The sequence below is a fragment of the Nannospalax galili genome, unplaced genomic scaffold (assembly GCF_000622305.1).
Source record: "Nannospalax galili isolate Female #2095 unplaced genomic scaffold, S.galili_v1.0 scaffold972, whole genome shotgun sequence".
NCBI lineage: Eukaryota > Metazoa > Chordata > Mammalia > Rodentia > Spalacidae > Nannospalax > Nannospalax galili.
Window position 1 is genome coordinate 518557 of NW_008330318.1, and position 15673 is coordinate 534229.

Sequence of the window (15673 nt, forward strand, 5' to 3'; positions counted from 1 at the left end):
TTTTTTCATTGCTTTTCCATGTAGTATAATTTCCTATTAATTATATAAACCTCTTCTCTTGCCTGCAGAGCCACAGTCATCTGGAATTGCAGATTCCTGAAGCACTCGTGCTAAAGAGAGGATATATTTTGTTAGCACTTTAGAAAGGCTGAGTTCAGACTGCACTATCAGCTATGAGATTGCTCTTGAGCACTCTGTGAGCCTCTCCACTTTTCTCTCTGTATTCAAGGTCTCACATTTTAATTTAAGAATTAGTTTATCCACTGATCTTCAGTAAATCATTTTTCTTCAAGTATCCATCCAAGAAAGGGTACATAGGATATAAAAACTTTGATATCTTCATATTTAATGGCCAGATATTTTCTTTCAAAACTTTTGAAATAGTCCTCTTCTGACTTCCAACTGTAGCCCAAAATGCCAAGATTGTTCAGATTCTCAGTCTTTTTGGGTGAAACCCACCCTGCCACGCCTGCCTTTGTCTCCAATGTCATAAGACTGTACTTTGGTGTAGTTTATTTTGAGCCATCAACAAAGCATCCAGATTTGTTAGGTTATTCTTTTCTGGAAAATTTACTTGCAATATTTCTTAAAATAATTTTTTCTCCTCATTTGGGAATTCCTTTTATTAGAAACTTTACTTTGTGAACTTATAATTTTCTAATTTTTTTCTTATCTTTTCCACTTTTTTATTATTCTCTTTTGGAGGGATTTCTCTAATTTTTTTCTTATACTGTGGTTCAGTTTTTAATACATACCATTATATTTTACATTTTTCTGTTATTTTATTTTTTGAAACTGTAAAATTTATTGTTAACTATATGTTTGTGCTTGCATTTGTGTGGGGGTATATGCACATGAGTGCAGGTGACCATGGAGACCAGAAGAGGGCATCAGATCCCCTGGAGCTGGAGACTGAGCTGCCCAATGTTTAAGTGCTGGAAATTGAACTTGGGTTGTCTTCAGGAGCAGTACATGTTCTCAAACATTGAGCCATCTCTTCAGCCTCATATTTTTTTTTGAAAATCTAAAAATGATTATTGTATTTTTTAAGATGCTAGGGATGCAACACTTGGCTTCACACTTTCTTGGTAAGTGGTCCACCACTGAACTCTATCCTCAACTCTTTTTTTATTATTTGCTTATTTATTGATTTAAAGTTTTGTCCTTTTTATCACTCCACATTTACTTACACAATAATTTATCCTAAATTGGCTCATAGATATTTGGATAGTACTCATTGTATATTTTAGATTATAATAGAAAGTTTTTCTTTCTATTGTATATGGCCATTTTATTTTTTAAAATTATTTACTACTTTTATTTTATGTGTATAAGTGTATTGCTTGCATGTATATGTATGTAAGTGTGCCCATGTAATGAAATACCCTTGGAGATCAGAAGTCATTGGATCCCCTGGAACTGGAGTTACAGATGGTTGTTAGCTGCCACATGAGTGCTGAGAATCAAACCTGGGTCCTCTGCAAGAGCAGCCAGTGCTCTTAACCACTGAGTCATCTCTCTAGCCCTTGCATATGGCCATTTTCATGCAAGTATATAATGAATGTACCTTGAGAATTTTTACCCTCTTCTTTCCTTTCCTCTCCTCTTCCATTAGTCTCCTATGTTTCTCTAGGCAGTTTGTTTCTACTTTCGTGGTATTATGTACACATATTTTATGTATCTGTACACAACCTACAGCCCACAAATGAGAAAAAAACATAAACTCTCTAATTCTTGGACTGACCTAATTTCTTCCAGTTGCATTCATTTTCTTGCAAATTACATCTCTCTTTTTTTATGGCTGAAAAACTCCATTGTATAATAGACCACATTTTCTTTACCTATTCTTCTGTTGTTGGACACCTAATGGTTCCACAGCTTAGCTACTGTGAATAGTGCTGTAATAAACATGGATGTGCAAATATCTCTGTGATATGCTGATTTGGAGTCTACTATGAAAACTGTACTTTTAACCATAAAATGCTGGAGAAAATGGGCATATAAATCATCTTTGGCAGATATTATCTTTCACACTTAAAGTTGGCAGGCATTCTGTGATGAAGGGGTATAGACAGGTGGTATCATGCATACTGAAGGGAAAACTGTGGTATGGGCAGTCCATGGTCCTCGTGAACAGGCTGTGCTCAGGGTTCCTGCAGGCAGACTCAGCCCAGGCAGGCTCACTTACCTTGCAAAGTGTGTTGGGAAAAATCTATGTATTTCTTTAAAGTCAATTTGTGTGAATTCACTGAAGAGCTTTGAACTCATTTCTGGAAGTTTTAGTTTGGATTGCTTGCAGAGAGCCAGGTAGAGGAGGGGATGAGGAAGCAAGAATGAGTTTTATCTTCAGTCTGCTATTTTCTATTTGTGTTGCTGCTCTCGCCTCTCCTAGAGCTCTTTATTTCAGCTTTCCTCCAGATATATCTCTGTCCTTATTTTGAGAGAGAGAGAGAGAAAGAGCAAATAGGGGATTAAAGTTCTAACTTCTTGTCCTTTTGCTCTAATTTCAATCTAGTACTATCCAGCATCACCAAGTCCCAAGACTTGGTGTAATAAGTGACTTCTCAGCCTTTCTGCCACCATCTTGGACCCAGTGCTCTTCAGCCACTGTGTCAGTAACCTCTCATTCATGTCCAGGTTCCAAATTTTTGTTACTGCCATCTATTCTCTTTTTTTGTTTTGTTTTTATGATTCTATATCCTAAAAATTCTCTTACTATGTTTTAGTAGGATTTCAAAAAACAAGTATGTTCAGTCAAACATCTTTGGTCCCCAATTGACTTTTTACATATATGAACCCATGTTTATGATCTTTCCAGTGTAATCTGGCAGTATGATTTTTTTTAAAAGTTGATTTAAATGGATTACTTACTTACTTAGTTTTCTATTTTTAACAAATATCAGAGAATGCATCCATTTTGGCTCAGGTTTGGAGGCTTCAGTCCACCATCAGTTGGCCTGATTACTTTTGGGCAGAGCAAGCTGCTTACATCATTGTGGCCCAGAAGGAAAAGGACAGAAAGAGGTGAGACACCACTATTTCCCCTCAAGGATAGTGCCCCCCATAGCCTCCCTCCACTGAATTTCATGCATTCTGTCATATATGTTAAGTCTTATTTGGTCAAGCATTTGTACCTAGATGTCCCTTGGTTCATCTACTGGAGTCTAGTACAATGTATTACTTTTAAACTTGCATCTTAGTATGGAATTTTTATGGAGTTGGGACCATTTATTTCATTAAAAATTAAAAAAATATTTTATTATTTTTATTTTATGGGTATGCATGTTATGCCCATGTGTGTGTTAAGTGCACCTGTGTTGTGCAGTACCCACAGAGGTCAGAAGAGGGTTTCAGATCCCTTGGAACTGGAGTTGCGGATGGTTGTTAGCTGCCATGTGAGTGCTGGGAATCAAATCCAGGTCCTCTGCAAGAGCAGCCAGTGCTCTTAACCACTGAGCCATCTCTCCAGTCTGGGACAATTTATTTATGCTACCTGTTTTTTTTTTTTTTTAAACTGTAGGCCAACTTCTCTTGTAAAATAAAGATGGTGACTCATCTTTTGTCTGCCACAGGTAGGCTCAGTCAAGGACTATGTTGACAACCTTCAAAGTCCTCCAGTCTGTTTAAAGAATGTGAACTTGGAGAATATGTCTCCATAGTTAGCCTGCTGTGCTTATTACCTTTCGGCATTAGGAGGAGCCTCTTGGTGTGTTTGTCTTCTGTTTCTGTTAAACCATAGTGAGTTCTGGGTAAGTCTTAGCAGTTCACAAGTCACATTTGTGCTGATTTTCCTGTTCATTGGCTGAAGCTCTTCCACTGTCATGGTTCTGCCTTTTCCCTGCATTTCTACCCCACCTAGAATATAGACAGCACCATCTGGAGATGGAACCTAATTATGTTGTGTCATTTTGTTGCTACTTGTTTTAGACAGTGCTACCCCGACTTCCCTACTTCCTCCTCCCTGCCTCCATTTCACTAAATTGTGATGGTTTACAAGATGAAATTCATGCATTGTATCTCTTTGTAAGCCCTCCCCAACACACACACACACACACACACACACACACACACACGAGCTGCACACAAAGACACTCAGAGTAGACTGTCAGTGGAGCCATGGCTATGACAGCTCTACCATTTATCTTGGCCTCCTGTTTTGAAAGTGCCTCGTAAACATTGTGTTTACTCTTCATCCTTACACAAAGTCTGCTAGGAACTGTTTTCACCTGATCTGCTGGCTGAATCTGAACAGAGGGCAAGTAACTGTCATGCAACTTCTATATATTCTATCAGTATTCTATATTAAGCATCTGAGTCAGTACTTGAGGCTGGGCTGAGCCCAGGATCCAAACCTATGCTCCTTCCACTGCTATATGCCAGCTCATCTCATTCTCAAAGTTTATATGAAGCCTACATATAGGAGGTTTATACAAGCATGTAGACAATATCTAATTTTATCTAATTTATTTATTTATTTATTTATTTTATTATTATTATTATTATTTTTGCAACAGGGTTCCCCTGTCACCCCAGCTGGCCTGGAACTAACTACGTAGACCAGGCTGGCCTTGAACTCACAGAGATCTGCCTGCCTCTTCCTCCTGAGTGCTGGGATTAAAGACATGCGTCACCATGCCCAGCAACAATATCTAATTTTATATAGAGCTGTAACTTGGACTAAAAATCAGCATGGAATTCTAGTCCTATCCCGATCACTTGCAGGGCTAAAACTCTGTCCTTTTGAGAATTAAGCATCCAGGTGGCTGGGCAAAACTGTTTGTCTCTTTGAGGGCATTGGACTCAGGCAAGGGACAGGAAGGGACAAGATATCATTGAGCATTCTGTTCCTGATATCCAGAAACCTTCCTAAATCTGACAATAACAGAACTATTGTAGTAACATAAAGTCTGTGCTTACTCTTCATTTTCTTCTCTGCATTTTATCACTCCTATATTTTAAAATCAACAATTTATGATATAATAATGGGGGAATGCTGAGTTTTCAGGTGTCAAACAAATGCCAGCGACATTTTATTTGTAGTAGAAAGATGTAAATTCCTGGCTCTATACACATCCCAATGACTCTCAGAGACAGAAGCATGCTGCTTTCCTTGAGAAAGGCTGCCAATGGGAGTGATTGCTGGTGACGCAATGCTGATATTTTAGTACCATTCTGGAGAAGGGAAGAGGTGGGGTTTCTCTGGAGCCAGATGAACTCATAATTAGTTCTCACACAGGCTGCTTAAGCAATTATGGCAAAACCAAATCACATTACTTTTTTCTGCTGATCCTGATAAAAGCCTCAACCCCATTCTTTCTGCCCCATAGGGCATTTGGCTGGTCATTAGTCCCACACCACAGACACTATTCTTTACTTTTGTTTTCAGGCTGCAATTGCAACTGTGTAAAATAAGAAGTGTGGGGGAAATCATGTACACCTCTTGGTCTCACTACTTCAGAGGCACCTAGCAACCCAGTCTCTAGGCAGTCAGCACTTATCTCCTTGGTAGTTTCCTACCCACTCATAGCAGAGGCGGCATGCTCTCTGCAAATAGCCTACCTCGTTGCTGGTGCCAGCTTGGCAGTGGGGTGGTGGTGTCATTTGGTGCCCTTAGGGATGTTTGGTTCTTGTTCTGGGAAGACCAGGCCAAAGCGATGGCTATTTCCCCAAGCTGTTTGTGGAATCAGAAGTTAGGTCAAGCAGTTTTCAATATGAGGTTGCATAGTCTAAAATCAAAAAGGAATGGTTTTCAACCTTTTGTTTATTTTCCAGTGTTTGGTACATTTATGTCATGAATCATCCAGAATGTTCTGAAATGTAAAAAATAAATAAAGAAAGAAAAATGTTTTCCAGGTATATGCATGCAACAATTCTCCTGTCTCCCCTCCCCCCCCAATTTAGCCACCCACTCAACAGTGATACACATCAGCCTTTCCCATATTGACCTCTGTTTTCAAAATGTCCATTGAGTTGAAGAAAACCTCTGTGGGCTGACCAGCTACCCCACATGGACCTTTCATTTTAGGCTTATGTGTCAAAACACTTTGCTATATAGATGCCCAGGTTCTAATTCATTGTAATTTGTTTGAGTTCTGTACCTGAAGAAATTTGTAAAGAGCCTTTTTTTCCTCGCCTTCTTGTATTGTTTTATTTAAATTATATTTGTGTGTGTGTGTGTGTGTGTGTGTACGTGTGTGTGTGTGTGCACATGTTTGTAGGTTGTAAATCAGAGGACAACTTGTGGGTCTCTGAGACTGGGTCTCAGGGATCAAACTCAGGTTTATTAGGCTTCATGGCAAGCACCATAACCCACTGAGCCATCTCATTGGCATAATCAGTTTGTAGCTACATTTCAAAGCTTTCTCCAGGGAAAGAGCCTTGGAGAATGAAAGTTGAATTCCTGACCAAAGAATGGAAGAACAGGTTCTTAGAAATACAAAAGCTTTTTTCTTCGGGGGGAGGGGGGGGTAAGTGCTTCCCAGTAGAGGGATATATCAAGATATCAGAAAGGGAAAATGTTTTAGCCTACAAGGGTCATTCCCTCACAAAATAATTATCTACCATCCACCAACTCCTCAACTATCAAGGGGACAAATATGAACAGGAAATGTCATTGATGAATCCATAGGCTGATAGTATTTTAGTGAACATACCACTAGGAACAATGTCAGCTTGCTGTATTACATGTTCTTGTAAAATGTTTTGGGATCTCAGGTGGGGATGGGAGTTCTCTGGGGAGATGAAGGGGGAGGATAGAGGTTTATATAATTTCACTTTTAATAATAGCTCTGTTTAACAACTGGATCACAAAATTCCTAAACATTTAGTACTCAGTTTTCATGATGTGTAAACTGTCAGAAGCACACAACAGGGTAATGAAATTGAGAAGTGTACATATGTCTAAGTAGCTATGCTAAGGAGCTTGGAATCTCTCCACGAAGCAGGAAAATTCAAAATACTAAAATACTAATTAGTACAGATGTTTACATATTTTTACCTTCTCCTAACACTAAGGTTCCTAACCTTTGTTTTCCTTTGTCTCAGAGTCTTTAAAAAATTTTTTTTTCTGAACCAATTTCAATTTTTCCTAATTTCTAATTATCTTCCTTCACGGAGCCATATGGGTGCAGTCATGGTGAAGAATAGTATGAGTATATTGTAGGCCCAAACTAGAGGGTCATTCTTGAATATTCTGGTTGATATTGTTATAAATCTCAAAACATTCTTAACTGAAAAGAGTCAATAAGAAGATTGAAATGACTTCTGTACCTGGGAAATAGCCATTGCTCTGCCCTTGAGTGGCTGAGAAGAAGAGGGCTGAGTGTGACTTAAGGGCTGGAGAGATGGAACAGCAGTTAAGAGCACTGACTGCTCTTGCAGAGGACCTGGGTTCGATTCCCGGCACCCACATGGCGACTACAAACCATTCTTAACTCCAGTTCCAGGGGAATCCGAAGCCCTCTTCTGACATCTGTGGCATTGCATGACACAGGTGTATTCACATACATGCAGGCAATACACTCATACACATAAAATAAAAATAAAATATTTTTAAAAAACACTACAATTGGTATTGCTTCCATCAAAATTATAAATTATGGGGGCTATGCACAAGCAACAACATGTTTTCTTCATGTTAAGAATAAATATGGCGAGGGGCTAGAGAGATGGGTCAGTGGTTAAGAGCACTGATTGTTCTTACAGAAGACCTGGGTTTGAATCCCAACACCCATATGGCAGCTAACAACCATCTGTAACTCCAGTTTCAGTAGGTCTGACGCCCTCTTCTGTCCTCTGCAGGCACTGCACAACACAGGTGCACTTACACATATACAGGCACGACACTCATACACATAAGATAAAAATAAATGAGAGGCCACAGACTATGAGAAAAGCTTTGCAAAAGACAAGAGTGATAAAAGCTGTTATCTAACAGAAAATACCTGAACAGACACCTTGCCCCCCTCCAAAAATATATATGTCCATACACAGATGGCACATAAGCACATGAAAAGCATTTGCTTTCATCTGTCATTAGGGAAATGCAAATTTAAATGGTGACTGAGGTACCACTGGATGCCTGTTAGAGTGACCAAAACCCAGAACACTGGCAATAGATTTGGAGCAACAGAATCTACCATTCATTGCTGGTGGGAATGCAAAAATAGTATAGTGGTCTTAGGAGGAACATTGCTGTTCCTTCTATACAGTCCATACAATCCAGCACTCATGCCTCTTGATTTTTAATGCGTCAAAAACTTTTGTCCTTATCAAAACTCTACACAAATGTTGATAGCAGCTTTGCTCAAAACTGACAAAACTCAAAGCAATGTGAATAGAAAGGCAAACTGTGGTATTTCCAAACAATGGGCCATTATTTCAGAAATAAAAAGAAATGAGCTACCTAGCCATGAAAATACTCAGAGACAACACAGGTCTGTATTATTAAGCAAAATGCTCCAGTATGAGAAGTTTCTATATTGTATGATTCTAACTACAAATGCTGCTTGATTGATGATAGGTTGTGACTTAATAAACTCATTGTAAGTTGAAAGTACCACACATTGAAAATGCATTTAATGTTTTTCAACTGCCAAACATCACAGGTTATTAACATAGTACACTGAAGAGTATCAGTTATTCATTTTTATAATTATGTGACTGACCATGAGCTGCCCAGTATGGCAAGAGAGCAGGTACTGATTCCTGCTATGGGGGAAAAGGTCAAGAGCCAAAATTCAGTCTCTTTTGAATGCATATATCTTTTGCAACATTGTAAATTAAAAAAAAAAAGTAAGTTAAACCTTCAAAAGTAGGGGCCATCTGTATGTGAGTTCTGGATAATTATATAGAAAGTAAAAAGATCAGGAATTGTCAGGTGATAGGGCAAGGAAGAGATAAACGGGCTAAGGAGACAGGAGTCTTAGCAAAGAAACAAGACTACTCTGTTTAGTACAACTCTTGGATATATGTCATAAAAGCTAAAAAAAAATAAACCTTAATGTAAACTATAGTTACTGGGTGATGCTGAAGTTTATGGGAAACATTGTTTTGGATGAGCTTCCTACCCTAGCCCCTGGTAGACCAGACCAAACCAGAATTCAGTAACTACTTTTCCACATAATCAAACTAAATTTTAAAATGAAACCATTTTTCCAAATAGCAGGAGATTCTAATCAACCTGAGTCAGCATAATAAGGAAGGCCCCTCTGTTTTAAACCTACTAAGAGAGTCATTTTGATGTGACCAATCTTTGTTTCGTGGTCTGCTGTCTTCAACACTTTTCTGCATATGAAGCCAACCTCTCTGCTCAACTTGTCAGAACATTCTCTTTTATAGAATTAGGGGTTAATCAATTCTAGCATCTCAAATAAATGCCTATTAAATCTTTAAACCAAATTTGTGATTTTTGTCTGTCACCTGGATAATGATTTATCAGTGTAGATTCATCAGTTCTAACAGATGTACCACCGTACAGTAGGATGTTGATATGGGGAAAGCTTTAGGAGAGCAAGGGACATATGTGAACCATGTACTTCTACTCAGTTTACTGTGAACCATACATTGTCCTAAAATATAAAGTCTATTTGATGGGGGAAAATGAGTCTGGAGGTTAGCATAAGGAGTCATGGCTAAGTACCTGCATCTGTAGAAGCATCAATGAACACACAAATGAAGACAAAACACCAGTGTGATAGGAGGGCATTTAGATATGCTGCTCATTACAAGTACGTGTTGAAGAACCTAGTATGAGAATTTGCACCAACAGTTTCACAAATGTCATTAGGTGTCAACTTTATTGGAATCCTGTGGTCTCTGGATGGGGTGCCAGTTCTGCACTTCTAACTTACTTCCTTACTACCAGGCAATGGTTACAAAGGCACATTTCAGATCATATTATCATAAGGAAACATGTACTTGCTAGCAAGCAGGCACAGAACAATTATATAGCCTCAAAGCCGGAAATATTTTCACTTGCAACCCTGAACAGTGTCTTCATGAAAGGATCTCTCTAAGGAGACAGGACTTTAGCTCAGATCAGTTAACAGGATCATTTGCTAAGAGGAGCCCAGGGCAATCAGACCCTGAATCTAGAAGCTGACCTTCCAAGTGAACAACTGTCCCAGGCATGTGCTTATTTATGTTAATTCTGCAAAAATGGAGGTACCTAATTGTTCATAATCACATAAGTTAAACTCCATTCATTTCCTCAATCCATCCCAAGTGGTCAGTCCTAAACACACCTATACACAAGCACCACTAAATGGACTCTGTAGATTTTATATATATATATAAATGACAATTATATGTATAACAATAATAATCAAATATACAATTATATGTATAACAATAATAATCAAAGAAGCGGTCACAAAATTGAGAGGCAGGAGAGGAGATGTGGGAAGAGTTGTACAAGAAAGAAGGGAAAGTGGAATGATATAAATATAGTACTCATGTATGAAATTCTCTCCAAAAATTTTAAAGCAGGTAAGGAGAGGGGTACAATGAATAAACTACCAAATAGTGAAAAAAAGTATTATAGCATGCTAGAGAAAACCTGTGCTGATTTTGATAAAAAAGTGCTGAAAAAATTTGAGATATGCATGTTAATTGATTTTAGTACTATATGCTCCAGCAATCCCTTTCTCTCTCTCCCTCTCTCCCCCCTCTCTTTCTCTCCATATATATATAATATATATCCTCTCTCTCTCTCTCTCTCTCTCTCTCTCTCTCTCTCTCCAAACTCACTCCTGTTTTTTGACTGGCAATGAAATCCACATGCTGAAAAATAATTTTGAATGCTGTCTAGTCAGTCTTGAGGGTGTTAATTCCCATTACCCCATTTCACATGCTAACTGGTCCCTAGGCCACAAATAAGAGTTCATTTGTGGACAGAGAGTTCCCAGTGTTTACATGTCATAAATGGTAATGATATAGCAGAGAGTAAAGCTAAAAGAAATGTGAAGAAAAATATTTTAAGCTTCAACATTCAAACTGTAGCTCTGTTTTTCATTGTACTGGTGGTTAGGACCACCTAATAAATACTAGATCTAATTGTACATGTTACCAATGATTGTGCTGCAAAGGGAATGAGCACAGACAGGGCTGTATAACATTTAAACAAAACAGTTCAAAGCAATTTACTGTCTTGGTTGACACAGAATTATGGATCCATCTTAAGATTTCTCATCACCAAAGGTAGCCTTTTACTAATGATGAATTTGTATATGCTTGTTTGGTAACAGGAAGAACTATGAGTACTAGTGGTATCTGGAGAGAGCAGAAAAACATCTCAGATAGATGTTGTCATAGGAACTGTACTAGGAGGACAGGTGCACACAGGATGGAAAGCACCATCCAAAAAGGAGAAGAGATTTTAATTACTCTGTTTCAAAATGTAAGCACTCATGAATCTTTCCAGGGAAATTCTGCTTTGCAACAGCAAGGGGCAGTGGGATATCAGAATGCCAGAGCTAATGATTTATACATTATAATATTAAATAAATGAAATAGATTAGATCCATAAACTAAAGGTTAGAAGAGCTAAGATCTGTAACATACCTACTATATATAGTCCCTGAAAGGTCACTGATTATTAGCAGCAGTGATGTTTGCATTTATGACAGCACATAATCTTTACAAAGATCCTCTAAGAGAATAGTTTTTCTCAGTTTCCAAATAAAGAAGTTGAATTTTTCTTTCTAAAATTTTTTATTTATTATTTTTATTTTATGTGTATGTGTGTATTGCCTGCATGTGTGTAAGTGCACCCATGTCGGGCAATGCGTGCAGAGGTCAGAAGAGGGCATCAAATACACTGGAGCTGGAGTTGCAGATAGTTGTGAGCCACTATGTGGGTGCTAGGAATTGAACCTGGGTCCTCTGCAAGAGTACCCAGTGATCTTAACTGCTGAGACATTTCTCTAGCCCAAGGAGTTGAAATTTTCAAGGTCACATTACAAGAGGTAGGTATCTTGGTTCACAGAGTCAGAAGGTTTAGTCCATGATAACTTGACTGTATACACTTGCCAAATAAATACATCATACTGGTTTAAGTATTAGAGCTGCTTTCAGAACCATGCTGTCTTTTTCTTCTGCTATTTCTACTCTTGGCTTCCAGTGGCTTCACCTGTTTTCATAGCTGTTAAACACTGGGTGGAGGAATGAAACTCATTCTGTAAAGTTGCACAGGTCCACTTTGAATGGGCTGTGGTGAGGCAGTGATCCAGGCACATTTTCTAGGAGTATGTTTTTTTTGTGTTATTGACTCTGCCTCCAACATGCAAAGCTCTCCCAGGGAAGAGTGCCTCCCTTGAGGCTAACACCACACTTTGTTCATATCTGGACAAAAGTTCTTGCAGGATAGCATCTTTACTAAGTTTTTATATGTCTGTTTACGCCTTCACCACATTCACCATACAATACTGAATTCAGAGGCTCTGACATTGCAGCTGTAAATTATTCATTTCAGTAGCCCCAACATCTACTGCAGTTTTTGGTTCAAAGGTATTGCTCATGCTTGCATTTCTTGAATGGATATGCACAATGCCAAACTATACAAAACATGAAATATACTTAAACTCGATTTAAACCACAAACATTGCTTATTAAAGGAAAGAGAAAGTAGAAGGCAAAAATTATTTAGAGTAAGAATGGGAAGTGGAATTGAATAATATAAAGAAAGGAGGGCAGGGAAAGGGGAGACGGGGAGAAGCAAGACGAGATAAATGAAGGAGAGGACAGAAGTGTGTGATGGAGGGGAAGAGAAATGATCTAGAGATTAGAAAAAAAGAAAAGACTTCCCAATAAAGAAGAAGTCCACAAATAAATCAGATAAATGGGGCAGGTGAGATGAATCAACCAAAAAAGTGGACCTGAGTTCAAGTCCTGAAAAAATGGTGAAAGAGAGAACCAACTCCCACAAGCTGTTCTCTGACTTCCAGAAGCATATCCACATGCACACACACATCATACACAATACTACTACTACTACTAGATGGAAAAAATGAATTAAAAAATCATTAGCATATTTTTAAAAGTAAATAAGGTAAAATCAAAATACTACTAAGAGTGTGGGGGGAGGAGGTGAAGAAACATGGTGCAAAAAATAAAAATGGGACCAAGGAAAAAATATCCAATGATGAAAGAATGCTTAAGCAAAATTAGTTCACTGCATGAGGGGCAATAACAGACAAAAACTTAAAAAAATGCCAGAGCTGCCTTGATTGCTGCATCTCTCAACTCTCAGCAGAGAAGCATCTTTATACAGCGGATGGTGATTAACGCAGAAACCCACAACTGGCCAAAGTGAAGAGAACAAGAGGCTGCAGGGTGCTCATCCCTGAATAGCACACCTATATCAAACTTCTGCCTCCCAAGGCTCAGCAACTATTGTGGAAGAGGGGGTGGAAGGATTGTAAGAGCCAGGGAGGTGGATGACCACAAGGAAACAGAGTCTTCCAGATAGCTGCTCAGCTACTCCAATGAACACACAACAATGGGGACAACATGCTTCAGACTCTTGTAAGCTCAAGCCAGACAAAATCCTAGCATAGAAGTGGGGTAAGAAATCCCAATCCTACCTGAGGAACTATTGCCAACTGATGACTGCTGGGAAGGGGAGATTCATAGGTGTGGGGGGGGTGGCTAGTAAGGGGGACGGTGCAGATACAGGAGGGGATCCAAATATAATAAAAATATATTGCATGAAATTTGCAAAAATTCAATAAAAATGAATTTAAAACATAAAAATTACAGTAAATAAAAGTTCTGCTAAAAGTATAGTAAAAAATTAAGTTAGCTCCAGTCAAAACAAAAGGAAAGAGAAAGAAAACAGATGAACAAAAAGAGCAGAGTATTGTAGTGACTTCTTTTTGTTTTCTCAAAAACTAGAGACTGCTAGCTGTAGGCACGGAATTAGGAAGGTTCAGCTGTGCTTGTGAACTCTGCCTTCTTACGTTATGCTGTTGCTGATTCTGTATTGGAGAAGCACCCAGCATCTGCCAGAGTTGTCATCACTCTAGTTGCTTTCTAAGTACTATCAGCCTCTGTGGCCACCCAGCCTTGCAGTCTGCATGTTGGAAGTTTCTATCATCCTCCCCAGACTCTCCAGATTATATCTTCAGGGTTTCTAGCTGGGGTGGGGTGTCTCCAAGTGCATTGGGAGTATGGGGAGAACTCACAGTCCTGAGATCTGTTCAGGTGTAGGACCCGACTGTGGACTTTCATGACCTCCTGAATATTAATGAGCCTAATGAATGGCTATAGCTGTGGATAATAGATATCAAGTACATGGCTGGAACTTAAGAGTTTTAGTGCTCACAGCAGTGAAGGTGGGTTGGTGTTCCAGAGATTGATCTTCCTGCTGACCTTGTGCTCAGCTATCAACCCCAGGGTTACTATCAGTTTATGAGATCTGGTCTTGGCTACTGATCACAGTGCTATTTTCCCATGTGCACTTCCCTGTCTCAGGAGCCTCTGGCTTGTCAGTACTGGCCCTCCTGCTCTCCATGGTTCACCTCCCTAGGCCTTTCCTCACCCTGGGGCAGTGGCAGGTCAAACTGAACCCTGTGGTTGTTCCCTGTTCCTGGCCCCCAGGGTAGCTCAGCTTTTAAAAACAGGTTGTTTCTCAATGTGGCTGGAGCTGTTGCTTTCAAGTTACATAGAGTAACTGAGTGGGTTTCTTTCCCCCACTGCCCTGTTTGCTGGAGGGTTACTGTCTCAAAGAAATCCATAGCTGGATTGATTTGAGGCTTGCAAAGGTTGGCCACTCCTCCTGGAGGGAGGACTGCTGGTGTCTTGCCTAGCTTCCTTATGGGAATAACTTCAGCTTCCATTCCCCTGCCAGGGAATGCCTGGCTGAAGCTGTTTCACTTTTTGTAGGTGTTACCATTCATCTTTTCCACCATGCTTTCCAAGTATCCTTTGTGGATTTCCAAAGCTCTTCCTCTCCCTTTGTGATGTTTGTTTCATTTCCACTTATGTATTTATGTGCCTGTGTATGTATATGCACATGTGTGGGGATGCCTGCAGAGGCCAGAAGAGGGCATGGGGGTCCCCTAGAGATGGAGATACAGGCAGTTATCACCAAATGTGGGTGTTGGGAACTGAACACCCATCCTTTGCAAGTGCAGCAAATGCTCTTAAGTACTGAGCCATCTTTCCAGGCCCCTTTCTGTTTTTGGAATAGACTGTGTTTCCTTATTCTGACTCTTGCCTTCATCATATCACATGGAGACATCTTTTACCCTATCATCTTACCTGGAAGATCACCTTTATTTTAAATATTCTGTTATAGGGGAGAACCCAAGCAAGATGGATGTTGAGTTACATAGAAAAATGGTCATCATGACCCTCATCCCATTTCCAGGACAGAACTAGCATCACTGGGGGCCAGGGCAGGCATCTGGGAGACAGGGTAAGAAAAGAAAGAAAAGAGACTACAGAGAAAAGAGTCTCCCAGGTGCCCACCCAAGGCATACTCTGTAAGGACTATTGGGTACCTCATTGAAAAATAAGTACTTTTCCTCCAGTCATGCTCAGGATTCCTGTGTGTCTACATTAATTACTAGTAGAGTTATTTCTTTTTTGGTAATTAAACTATTTCATTGACCTCTGACTTCTTAGAAATTTATTTATTTATTTATTTATTTATTTATTTATTTATTTATTT